The 13,899-nt window shown below is 48.6% G+C and overlaps 2 long non-coding RNA genes across 2 annotated transcripts in view; one reads left to right on the plus strand and one right to left on the minus strand.

The window, feature by feature from the left end:
• The window catches only part of LOC119433166 (uncharacterized), a 169,624-nt gene extending 157,715 nt beyond the window's left edge, over window positions 1-11,909 (plus strand). The window contains exon 3 of the long non-coding RNA XR_005188290.2: window positions 11,534-11,909. This is a non-coding gene — a long non-coding RNA (uncharacterized LOC119433166). The remainder of the gene's footprint in view (window positions 1-11,533) is intronic.
• The window catches only part of LOC125941393 (uncharacterized), a 96,239-nt gene that overhangs the window by 47,900 nt on the left and 34,440 nt on the right, over window positions 1-13,899 (minus strand). The gene's annotated exons all lie outside the window — the stretch shown is intronic.

Consider the following 13,899-nt stretch of genomic DNA (forward strand, 5'->3'; position numbering starts at 1 on the left):
CTGTCACCAAAACGGCGCCACGGCAAGCACTCCCGATCCCGTTTCGGCGCGTCTTTCCCTAAGAACCCAAACTTCCCTTCGCGTCGCAGTCTCGAGAGGACCGGTTGCGAAAGGCTGCGTCCTCCTTTGGTGTCTCGACAGCCTCTTCACTGCTTTTCCGATCCCTTCGTTCCTTTCCTACCTGTGGTGCCGTTCTCGTGTTTCTTTCCCGCACCATCCCCATTCGGATCTTACTACCGCCGCCCGTGTCACGACAAAGGCAGCAAAGGTCTTTCCTCCCTCCGCAGAAAGAGGCCAGCTATGGGGCTTGTGCCGTCACGCCGACCCAACGTAGTTGCTATACGGCCCGGTCCGCCACTTCCATACTCCCTAACTTGTCGCTCCCACTCCCACCTCCCATCTTTCGTTCTCCACCCAGTTCGGCACGCGGATATATAGACGGAGATAGTCGTATACATATATACGTATACTATATAGACCCGCACTCCGCAGATATATAGACACACGCTCACAAACACCGGAGAGACACGTGGGCTTCCTCACCTGCCTAACGGAGTACGCGAGGTGGAAAAACCGATCCCTTCTTCCCGTTCGTTTGCGCGCGGCAACGTACGGAGACGGGAAGGAAAGGAAGAGCCCGCAACGAAAGGGAAAACCGGCGCGATCCCATCATCCGCGGGCATGCGAACGCCTGGTGTCCCGTCATCGTATCTCTCCCCTTTTGTTTCCCTTTTTTGTTCCCCAATTTTTAGTCTCTCCTTTGTTTGTCCCGTAGTAGCGTTCCGCTTCCCTTTCCGCCTGGCGCCACATATCTTCTTTGCCGGCGCACTCGCACGCACGCGGACCTACACCCACCGTTCGCACAAACGCACAGGCACCGGTAGATCAAGCGGCGCAGGGCAACAGAAGCAGTGCAGAGCGGCGATCAATGGAAACAGCTCATTCTTCAACCTCAGCACTATCTCCCGGGCGTCGAGCTTTTCCCCCGTGTGAGGCAGCCAAAGGTAAAAGACAAAGGGGCAAAGACAAATGCAACGGACGGCGTGGTTGAGTGAGAGGGTGGCCAGTGAAGACAATAGCGAAGACAGCAGCGGCGGGTGTGAGAAGCATGAGAATGCACGCTGGCGGAAAAGAAAGAAAAAAAAAAGAGGTAAACAAGAAGGGAATGAAAACGAAGCTTCGGGAAAGAAAGGCAAGCTGAGGACAAATGGGGAAAAGCAGCCATGTAGAAGTGAGGAAAAGACAGGTTGTGGGGCTGGTCAAATAAAATATGGAGGACGATGATGCCTGGAGGGCCAGAGGCGAAGGGGAAGAGCGTCGTGAGGGGGAGAAGATCGAGACTGCTTTATAGAGAGCGGTAATGGAGAGCTGGATCGCCGTGGGGAAAGAAATAGCGATGAGGGAAGAAAAGGACGACCGCTTCGTGACGCAGGTGGAGAACCGTGCTGCCATAGAACGGGCGAGCGCGACCCGAGATGATGATGCTGCTGGCTATGCGGCGTAGCAGAAAGAAAAAGGGACGGAGAGGAAAAAGCGAAGGCGAAATCGGGAGCGTAGGGAAAGAAGAAAACGAAACAAAGGAAACGACACGAGGTGCGATGAAGTCGTGGGAAAGCCGCCGGCATAAAGACGAGTGAAATGGTTTGTACGATACGAATACACAAAAAAGAAAGAAGGTGTTGAGACACGAAGAGACCATGCGGTGAAGGGAACATTGCTCCGGCAGCTGTGAGAGATTTCCCGCGGCTCAATTCGTGCGTGAATATGTGCTTTGTCTATGAGGCGGTGAAGGGGGCGTGGGGGCGTGGAATGGGGTGGGGACAGGAGGGACTGTTAACCTCGTGGATTCACTAGCAAGACTCAGAAAAATAAAACGGCATTTCATAGGTATACTCGGGGCGAAATAAAAAAAAACGGTGAAAGCTTATTAAATAATTAATACATACCTTATGATATTCCGTTGTTATCGCTTTTGAGAATACACATGATACGTAGCCTCAACCACCTTCCCACCTCATATACAAAGCCCATATTCAGTAAGCTCAAGAATGTAATAAAACGATCCTGATAAAGACAAGAAAAGCACTAAACTATCAATTAGTCTAAATAAACTCGACCTGATTGATTGTGTATAACGTCCCAAAGCAACACAGAAGACACGGAAGACTACGAAGTGGTCAGGGTTGCATTAATTTTAGTCAGATAATCGAAATTAACTTGAAGTTTTGTAAAATAATATGTTTCATTGGTTTCTTAAGATATTTCTGACTAACTGATACGTACACCGTCACTATGTGAGATGTGGAAGGCTGAGGTATTTCGATTCTTCGGAATTCCCGCAGCTAAAAAAAGAGAAACACCCGAAAAATGTATAGTTTTCCAGTAACAGCATAACGCGACGTCAGATACATATGCGCAATATATGTGAATCTCAATCAAACAGTCGATCACTCAATGTTTGACAAATAAAAGTCGGCCATTAGGCGGATTCACGAGTTCTAATATGCAATTTCTTGCTCTACTTTATCGTATTAGGTGGTGGTTCCGTGGACATGGCGTTTTGCTGCTGAGCAGAATGTATCGGGTTCGACTCCCAGCTCCGGCGGCCGAATTTCGAAGGCGCTGAAATGCAAAAACGCCCGCCTATTGAGGTCTCGGTGCCTAGGTGGTCACAGTTATTGGGCAGCCCTCCATTAAGGTGTCACTCGAAGCCCAGGGCGTTGCGTTGGGACGCTTAATTCCCATAAACTGACCTCGTCTTTCTTTGTTCTTTTCCTTTTTTGTGCCACCTGAGCAACGTGAAAGGAACAATAGAGCAGGCGAAAGATACAAGCGCCGCGTAGGTCACGTGTCTGGCCTCGTTGAGGTCACTACTCATACAGCTCTGGTCTGCAGTTATCCAGGAGTCGTTTGGTCTGGCCTATCTTCTTTTCCCGCGATGGCATTGAGCTCAGCTCTCAAGTTATCCAGCGGGCGCGCATCACGCTTTATCATCTTTTCCACGATGGTTAAAGGTGCAAGGGCCTTAAAGGCTCCCTAAAACGACTCTGACATTTCTGAACCCATTTCAAGCTGACACACGCATCGTATACAAAAGGTCGTGACGATCATCTAGTACGAACATGGCAGCGCCACGCTCCGCGAGAACATCGCAACTAAAAAAAAGGTGTGCACCTAAATTCAAGCACACGGCCGTCTTCGCATTTCGCCTCCGTAGCAGCCGCTGCTGTCGACATCTAACCCCCGACCTCGAGGTCGGGAGCGCAAGGCCATAGCCACTGGGCTGTCACCGCGGGTCGTGCACTTCTTTGGCATGGTATCTGCGTTCCATTTGTAAATTGCAATGCAATATCATCAGCCTATATTTATGTCCACTGCAGGACGAAGGCCTCTCCCTGTGATCTCCAATTTCCCCTGTCTTGCGCTAGCTGATTCCAACTTGTGCCTGCAAATTCCCTAATTTCGTCACCCCACCTTGCGACAACGGTTCCTCATTGCCGACGCGAACCGCGCTAACCGAGCGGCTCCAGTCGAAAGAAAAGGTTACGACCGGCCGCTCGAAGAATCGCGTAGCGCCAGTAAGGCAACGGTTCGTGGTGCGCGGGCTCTTCGGTTTGGAACCGTAACGTCCGTATATTTGTGCACCCCTCTTTCCGGCTCGCCTCTTCTGAGTCTTCGTCTTTACGTTCGTCCCTCTTCAACCCGAGCCCCGAGCGGCGGTGTTTCAATATTTAATTTGCGCCTTTGCCGAGGAGTGCGAACGGAGCGCCCTCTCGCGGAATGGCGGCGCCTGTGGTGGCGGCGACAGGCGCGCGCGCTGTTTCAACAAGCCCTTCTGCTGGCGTTTTAACGCGGACAGCGTTAAGGGCCCCGTGGCGCCGAATATCTGGCGTCGGCGTCAGTGTCAGCGTGTGCGCCGGCGTGCGTGGCAGAAAAAATAATCTCTAACCACACCGACCACGCAGGCCCTCCGCACGGCACAGAGGCGTTAGTGAGCTAACTGAAGTTCTCAAAGTGAAATCCGTCATAAAAAATCGTAAAGTACGACTTCACCCCAGCCTACAAACATGATAGCGTCGGATTGTAATTTCAATATACGAGAAAACGTAACTCTGTTACGAGGAAACTCAACCACGAACCCCCTTTTCCAGCATTTCTACGATTAATACAGCGGCGCTTCCAAGTAGGTTACTTGAAGAAACGCCCTCCAGATGGCGTTCGCTTCCTCGGCAGCGTAAAACGGCAGCGGCGCGCCGAGGCGAAGGTGGAGAAAAAAGAAAGCTGCAGTGGCCGAAAAGGCCTGACAAGCATTCGGGGGTCTTTGAATACTATCGCGTTCCACTCTTAAAGGCGAAGCTTAAGCGTCCTCCAAATTTTGGAGGAGGCGATTGTGTCCCCGAGTGGTGGCGCACTTAGTCTTTGTCCGTCGTAAAAGAAAATTCTAGCACTAGCGTATTACCGCGAAGCTTGCCTTGCCTATACCTCCGCTTGTGCACGTAAAGCAGTCCACTATACAACAGCGACATAGAAGCTGTATCACATGCATATAGGTATATTGTTTAAGGCCCGTCTGGAATAAAAAAAAAGAAATTGAAGGGCTTCGCGCAAACATAACCTCAGCGAAAACGGTCGTGATGGCCACCAGTGGCTCTCCTTCCGTGTCCCGACTTGGCAATCTGGCAGTATACACGGTGACACGTGAAAACAACCGATCTCCGCCACTGCGTCGAACTTTTGCCAGACTTAGGGGGCTTCTGTTTTATTTATTGGCGTCAGTATCCGACGCCCCGGTTGGGACACTAAATGAAAAAGAAGTAGGTCTGTTTCCTGAATGAAGTCCAGGAGTGGCGGGTGCAAAGGCGCACCATGCATCCAGCGCGTTAGATTAGGTGGATGAATCAATTCTGAGGTTTTTACGTGTCAAAGTTAAGTGCGGTGGTCGACCTGGGACTATAGCCAAGGCCGCGCACGTGGTGGGTAACTTAGCTGACCTACTAATCCAGCCTTAGCGGAACAGTCGTAACGCAAGCACTGTCAGAAGAGGCCTCATCTCTAAACGAGATCTCAGGACGAGCGTTTGCCGACTCGAGACAAGGATATAGATACGCCTGCAGCAACACAACAATAAAAGCAATCTTAAAATATATGGTTTGGCTACAGCCTGTCTGGTCCGCTAGTATATTCATGTCAAAATAAAGAGATCCACGCTGACCGAAAAGCTTTTGGCTTTCATGCATCAGTTTTGTCAACGGAAACCTTGTTGAGTGCTCAAGTTTTGTGTGGAACCTGAAACGTCTAATGTTCATTCACCGCATGTCACTGGTCGGGGTCCATCTTTTTTTATTTTGACAACAGCACCCCTACTTCATCACATCATCAGCACCGCTTCGCGCCCTCGAAGAGTGAATACTTCTACACTTCCGCAAAAATCGGCCATCTAATAAGCAAGCGGCAACGACTGCAGCGGCTGTATGAATTACTATTTTTGAAACAGAGTCAAATACAAATCTAATAATGCCAATTGAGTGAGTCGAGTCATATATCAAATGCATTTCGAATAGTTTTAGATTGATAAACAGCCGTCATCACCATTATTACAAAACTGTAACGTCATAGTATATTGAGAACGTTAGCAAGCTTCTGTCAATATCCTTCAGATTACTGGACGTTGTTTACGAAAAGTGCCAATAGGGCATCGTGCACACATGGGCAACTTGTTCGCTTACTCAATCTTCGGCTAGGATGAATGACACTGCGTTTTAACCGAAAAATCCTTACTCCCTGAACGACGTCGTAGCGTGCTCCACCACGTGCCTTCTCGTGTTTTACGTTTACTACGACCACCGTAATTTACATTTACCGCACGTTTGCTCCAATTTAACGTTCGATCGCCCTCGGATGACCGATTCAAAAGATTCTTAAACCATTCGAAAGAAAAAATAATATTCATATTTACCAAAAGACTATTCGATTCGAAGACTAAATCGTATTCGTTCATATTAGAACCGTCATTCGAATATTTCGCGCCACCCGCAAGGCACAGACCCCTCCCACCACGTGCACGAACACAGCTCCTCTACACCTGCTTGAGGCTGTCGCATCGATTGTCGGCGCCCTACACCGCCGGCCTCGAAGAAGCCTTAAAGACAGATCGCCGCAGCCAGAACTTTGCTGCGAAACGTCAAGCGTACGTAAGCGCGAAGCACTCCCGGCTATCCCCCTCGTAAGCAGCAAGAGACCGGCACCAACGCCCGCGGCATCGAATGCAAACGGCGTCGCCAAGAAAACGGGATCAGCTCCGTCGAGGAGACGAGAAAACAACTCCGGGGGAAAGAGAAAGACCCGGGTGGGATAGAATGAAGGCCCTTGTTCTGGTCTCAAAAAAGAAGTGAAAAAAAAAAAGGGCGCTTTGCCAGCGATGGGTAGAAAATGCGCTCTCTAAGTCGTTGATTCCCCCCTCTTTTACATTGCTTTCGCTTTCTAAGCTCTCTATCTCTCTCCACACCGTCTTTCTTTTGTTCATTCACATCATATGTTCCAACGCCTGCTTTCTCTGGGCCGTTTTCTCGTCTCTCTCTGTCTTCTTTTTAAGTGCGAGAGAAAAACAAAAGCTTCCGCTCGGGTTGCTCGGGGCGATGGCAATCCAATGAGGCTCGCGAGGTGTCGTGCCTCTTCGTGGCTCTTCCTTGCACAAAGTTTGCTCGCCGCTCGACTTTGGTTTCTCGATTCTTTTTCCTTTTCGAACCACGTTGTGTCCTTTGTTCTTTCCCGCACTTTCCTGGTTTTTTTTTTTTCTCGTCTATACAAAGTAACTTGAATAATGAAGGTACGGGTGCGTTGCCCTGGCTCAAAGTATAGTGAGGTATGGTGTCATGATTGCATCAAGCGTGCTTTTTCTTTTTTTGCTTGCAGTGCGAAGCTTGTACGAGTTGCAGTCATTGCGAATGGCATGATTCCGCTGTCGTTAGCGATTTAAGGCATGCGCTCGCGGAGGGGTCGACATATGGCTCGTGTGTGGAGTGGTAGCGATCAGAAGATACAGGGCAACGCTGTAATCGTCATCTGCTGTTATTGAAGCCACTAATGCAATACTTCACTATTCTGTGTTATTTGCGTGCCTGCGAGATAGCTTAACACAGTGCTGCGCCACGGAGTTTTTCTGCACGTCATTTAATTTTTTTCCCTGTGTGTTTATTCGCATAATTTTATCTTTAAATCCCCACACCGAAGGAGAGCGAATGAGAACTATCCCCTATTAACGCGACAGTGTTAAGGGCCCCGTCTCGCAGAAAATCCGGCGTCGGTGCCGACGTCGGTGTCGGCGTAAGCGCCGGCGTCGTTGGCGGAAATAATCATGCCGGACCACACCATCCCGAACCACCCCGACCGGGCAGGCCCTTCGCGTGGCGAAAGGCGTTAGTGAAGAAACACTTAGATTCTCGAAGTAAAATCCGTGAGAAAAATTGTAAAGTACGACTAACCAGAACATACAGATGTGATAGCGTCGGATTGTAATCTGAATATACGAGAAAAAAAAAAAGATTGATAAGCAGCCAGGGATCTTTGAAGCCTACCGCGTTTCACTCTTAAAGGAGAAGCTTAAGCGTCCTCCAATGCTCTTTTTGTTTTTTTTTTCTCTCTCGCGAAAGATCGATGAGACGCGGATGCCGCGTGCGTCTGTCGTAAAGCAGAGCGATAACAAACCCATCAGGACTGCACATCACTCTATATATATATATATATATATATATATATATATATATGGATTCATAGCTAAAAGATCTTACGTGACTGAACACTCGACCGAACATGTCAGTGGATGCTGCAGGCTGTGGCTCTTTTGAAACTTTCAGCTGTCCGAATATTTACAGACTCATGTAGCCTTCTTCAGGTTGGCCTTGAAGCGGCGAAAGTGTCACTATATAGAGCGCATTCACAAGTTACTGTGACGATTGTAGCCAATCGTGCAAGGGTTTGGAAGCTTTCTGTGAACGCTGCACAGGTCCTTCTTGTCTAGAGCTCTCTAAGTATATGCTGTCCAGCAACAGAATGTGCATATCCCCTCAGTTTCTACGTTTCGAAATTCAGTACGCTCGCGCATTGCGAAATTCTAATTCACATGCAGGCCTGAGTAGCATACCTAAAACCTAGCAGGCCACTTTCAGATTACGTCATGTCTGCTGTCCTGCACGTGGCTACATGTCTTTTTTAGGTAGATGCCACGCAGATAATGTATTATACTGGCCCATATGGGCTTCAGAGCCCAGTGCTCGTGAAAAATATTTCAGGGGATCTACGTATACCTCTCAGCAGCTGCATGTGATAGAAAGCTAACAGCTATTAGTAACGCTTACCTTAACGCCTAATCTCGGTGATCATTTACGATAGCTTCGTGCACCACAGCATGGCGTGGCGAAGAGTGAGAGCCGCACTCTAGGCCCTTGACTGTAGCAAAGAAGGCGATGAGCGTTGAAGAAAGAGAGCCTGATTCTCGCAAGGATTTCTCGTCAGTAGCGAATTGTAAGGGGCGGGGAGACTTAGGACATCACGCAGCGCACCGTCACACCTACAAATAAACACGCACTGACACAGGTCGCGGATGTTTTCAAGCGCGCGTGACGCGTGTCTATGTGTATTTAATTGTGGTTCTGTCGTTGTGTTGCATTGCATCTTTGAGCGAGCACCAGATATCCCGAACACTTGTCCTCCGGAGACGAGGAGGGGTGGTTTGCCAGACGCGGACAGCAATGAGGTGAGATTGGTGCACAAGAGCGGAAAAGACAGCTGTTCGCTGAAAAAGCCAAGTGGTAGGACCAATCACCGGTACCGTGTTTCCGTTGCCGTTGTCTCGTAAGTCATATCGAAGGTTAAAGTCCTATCGGATCTATCCAAGCTGCTGCGCCCATGATAGGGAGCGCTTACAAGACGAATATTAAGGTGTACTTGTCACGTTCTGGTCCTTCAGAGGTCCAGTGATTGAAATGACGAGCTTCTACAGCCGCGTTAGATGGCGAAATTAGATTGAAAGCTGTGACAGTAGGCTGCACCGCGTTCATTATCAACCAAATTGAGAACTTCAATTTCGCTGGTATGTTGTTAGATAGTTAAGGGGACAGGCGCACACGTTATATTTCAGTGCTGGCTGTTACAGGTTGCTTCGCCTATCCGTGGGTGCATTCGTCCGTAATTCATGCGCTGTACCGAATAGATTGTCATGACTTTCTTAAGTGTTATATTGTACACTAACTAGCGACATATTATCTTATTGCGGCACATTTACTATCTTATTTGAGACTTTACTTTGAAGGACCCTTTTGAACTTTTATGTTTTGGGTGTCCCCTTACTAAGCACACACACACACGCGAACAAACTTACGACGCCAAGTAAACCTGTCCATGATTGGTCGCGTACCAAGCTGAGTGAAGAACCTTTGATGCGTACTTCACCGCAATAGGATGCTTTGTGCGCAAACCTCCCCTCCGGCAATGTTGTACGTTTTTAATTTCGTTCCTATGTTGAAAGTGTTCCCACGTGCGTACATGCCCGCATTAGTATGAAAGCGATGAGGCGTCATAAATGGCCCATCAGTAGAAGCTAAGAAACAAGGGTGCATCAGCTTGGACTCCACCTATACAGTGTGGAACCTCTGAGCCTGACACCGAACTGATCGCAACGCCGAAACGGCGGGCACTTCGATCCAACTGATAAAAGGACCTTACGTAATGCAACCGACGACTCGGCGTATTTGAAACTACAGCGCGAAATTACACAATGCGTAAAGAAAGAGAATCCATCCTGCCTTCCTTTTTCGCACTGAGTAATGTCGCACTGTAGTTTCGAGCATAGATTACAACACGCCCAGCATACGGTTCTTCATGGCGTACTCTTGGCTCGACCCATACAGAGCACTCATGATGATGGCAACTTTAGGCAACGGCGCAGTTATGCGATGAATGTGTTGCAGCGCCAGTGGTTAATAGGGCTAGCCCGACATTTTTTTTTCTGCAACTGCTTCGGGCCTTGTTCTCAGCGACCAGAATTGCGTTTTCTTCGTAAATCTCTGATTCACCCGCTTTCCCCCCAGTTGTCATTCAGGTTCCCTTCAACTTTATGATTTACGGCGCACATAGAGGGAGAAAAAAAGCAGGGACGACACGAGCGCCGTCGTGCGCCAAATCGTACATCGGACCAACTGGCCGTTGGATTAATATTCACATGAGGGAACGTTTCAGTTCGCCTAATTGTACACTCATTCATTGTCGCTCATGGAACTGATTAGAGATATACCGGATTTCGTTAATACCTTTATTCTTATGCTGCGTGTAAATTGGCGTATCCGTGAAGTTACGGAAGCTGTCTATATAGAAAAGCGTGCACAGTCTTCCGTGAGCTAGCCGTCTATCGCTATAACTAAGCAGGAGTTTGCTTTTCAAGATAACGCCTAACTACACCTATGTGACCGCTGATTTGGTCGTGCAACTTTCTTTTTCTTTTTTTTTAATCTTATATATTCAGCGCTCGTGTCGTCCTTATTGTTTGTTTGTATGCGTCTTCTTGTACTTTAAATGATTAATCTGTCCCAACTCACCCTGTACTGCATCCTCATCCAGTTCTCTTTAACGTATGACGACTTGCCGTGGGACTTTTGGTCTAATCTTTGGTTACGGTGTAAACGACGCGAACCAATGTGAAGAGACGATGCCATTTCCTATGTTGTCGTGTTTCCCACCGGTTCGCACGTTTTACAACGCATAAAAAATTCACTTTCCCCTCGATATCCTCGCCATTTCTTTTACGCCGTTTACAGTTCCTACGCATAAGCGTTTTCCGTTTCTTTTTTTTACCACTTCCTTTATTATAACTGACGCGAGAACGCGGAATGGCAAATCAACAAGGGAGTCGCGTCATCACTGAATAGCATGTAAACCACCGCACTCATACATATTGCAGAATATTAAGTACCATAATCGCGACTGCGCGCTCCCCAGCCTGCGACAGTACGCGAACCGCAATTGAAAGTGGAACCGCAACCGAAGGCAAAGAAAAAGAAAACGTATTAGTACCTATGATCTTCGGCCGGGAAGGGCAAAATCTAAGCAACGGGAAACACGGCAGCGGTGGTCGTGAAAAACCATAGCCTCACCTCCAAGCACGCCTTGCAGGTAGCAGACGACGCGCGCGACCACGTGTGCGAGCGCTCGGAGGTGAACAAGTCGAGTTCTGCGTCCCGGTGAGAGGAAACGCAATTTTAAATGACTCTCTGTTCGGCTCGGTGACTCCGGGGAGATGGCAGCACCTCTCAACAACCAGTGGTGTCGAATATCAACCGCGAAATATCAACCAAAAGATGGACGCCGTACATGTACGGCAAGAACCCTCAAAGGGCCAGCGAAAGTAGTTTTGAAATAACATTTTATCCGTTTAAACCGATTCTGTGCCTCCTCCTTTTGGTGTCTCTTTAACGAATAACATTCCATCTTTGGTGCTTACATGTCCTCTCTCCTAATCCCCCTTCCTTTACACTCTACGCAGGTTCCTGAACAAGCGCACTCCCTACCCTGTCATGTCATCTGCAAGAACCAACGAAATCACGAAAGCACACTGCCCTGCCATGGGCTCTTAGCCTACGGATGACTCTTCGGGGAGGATGCAGGCACGACCTCGCCGGAAGAGCGGTTTTCACGGCGCCTCGGTCATCAGGACTGCCAGAAAAATCGCCTCCGTTGGAACGTTCAACAATTTACTCGAACTCACGAGCCATTTCGTGCCCGCGTTCGCCCAACCATGTTGCAAATCGTGCGGGATTACAACAGTTAACTAGCGGACATCGCCACGAAGGCTTGCGGATCGAAGCCATGAAGAAGGACAACGTGCGCCTCCGAGACTGCACGTCGGTTCGACGCGTTAATAAAACATCGTTCATACTTTTCATTTCCACTCGCAAGGGTGTCAGTCGTACTTCACACATATGCGGCAGTGAATCAAACGGCAAAGCGATGTAGCAGTGCCTTTTCACCGCTTTCAGTAACTAAACCAGTCCAGCAGTAAGAGACCATACCTTTTGGCAAAATGAGAAGTGTATGTATAGCTTGTTGTGTCCAGCTTACAAGAAAGCAATTTTTCATCGAAATGAGAGCAAGGAGTGGACGTTGTCGCCGTACGGTGACAAAGGCATTTTTAACTTCGCATGAAAGCGAAACTTAATGTTCGAAGATAGCAGTGTTCTCCGAAAAGCGACTGATCGTGGAAAGTTGATTAGTATTGCAAACGCGCCATGTTATGGAAATATGCAAAACTATGGTGCATGTAATATCAGTCGCTATAGCTTTCAGGCCAGAAGGCGATCAGCAGGGTCCCATGAACACAAAGTCGTGTGACGGCTGTGCGCTCGACGGTGCTGGCCTGGTTTGTGGAATGCACGGGACAACACAGCGCTAGACGTGTCTGTACTCTCAGAGCAGCCAAGTGTCTGCAACTGCAACTTCCACCTCACGGCTTCATATCCGGCCTATAGCCTTGAGCAAATTCACCCGGGGGACGTTTGCAATAGCTATAGTAGCTTACTTGCGGACTTCAACGTTCTACTATAGCGCTGAAACACGCCTGGCGATGCTAAGAAGTCATTGGGAATCCCACATACTTTCATCTTCTGGTAAGTTCAACAGACTTGAACAGACTACTCTAGACTAGCACAGACAAAATTTGTATGGAATATTGAAATCAGTCTATTCGGACTTGAAAGATGGATTTCGATTGCTGTCTGTGTGGATTGCATTTCGGATGCTCAAGCAGCACAGTGAATTTCAGTGTCACTTTCTCCTGAGAAAGCAACCTAGAAATCCGAAGATCCTAACTTCAACGTATTGTCTAACAAATGTGAAGGACGTATTTGACGTGATGCTCAATGTAGACATCTCATAAACTCTGCGGGTCCTAAATAAGAGATTCAGGTGCGACCACTTTTTTTTTTTAATATTGAAGAGGTCTGCCTTCTAAGGTAGATGACCTTGTGCGTGTCCTAGTAGTTGGGAAGGCAGACGCGTAATTCCCTCCCGCGGCTGCCTTAAAGGCTCCTCACCAGGTAGTGGCATTGCAAGCAGACAAGCGTCGTGCGTATATCACGCGCTGACAATTGTGCCTCTAAGGTGGGAAACCGCTTCCATAGAGAAAAGAAAAAAAGCAGCTTAAAGGGCACACGAAGGTCCGTGCGCCCTTGCTCTCTAAGGAGCCTCGCTTCCCGTGCGATAATCGCGGTCACACACGCACAAACGCCTCTGCATCCTCAGCTTGGACTATCCCGACCAGACAGTACAGTACTTTGCCGAATGTGGATTGGCCTCGCTTTTACCAAATCGTTTGCTTTCTGCATCAAAAGGGAAGATAGGGCTGTGTGTGACCACTGCGGCAAACTATTGAACGCGTTCTTTGCCATTGTTGTTCCCAATGCAGCCTACAGAGACAGTCACTCGCGACCACGCTGGCCCGTCATCACGACCGGCCACTTTCGGAGCAGACAGTCACGAAACGCCGGTCTATATATACAGTCATCACACTACAAGTCGGTCAAGGCACTCTTGAAATGTTTGCGTTCCAGTGGTCTATTAGAGAGACTATTTCTCACGGACGTTCCCCTCTTCCTGTATTTATTTTTGTTTCTTGCCTCCGCTATTCCTTCCGTATTTCATTTCCCCTTACCCTCCCCCAGTGCAGGGTACCAAACCAGAATCTCTTCCGGTTAACCTCCTTGCCTTCCCCACCCCGTTTCTTACTCTCTCTCTCTCTCTTTCCCTGCATCAGACGCATTGCCTGCAACGACATCGATTATGGCACGTGACCTCGGCAAATCATTCAATGCAGAACGCGCCAAACAACCATCAAAAGTGCGGCGCGTTATGAGG

Source organism: Dermacentor silvarum, chromosome 11 (genome assembly GCF_013339745.2).
Source record: "Dermacentor silvarum isolate Dsil-2018 chromosome 11, BIME_Dsil_1.4, whole genome shotgun sequence".
Lineage (NCBI taxonomy): Eukaryota > Metazoa > Arthropoda > Arachnida > Ixodida > Ixodidae > Dermacentor > Dermacentor silvarum.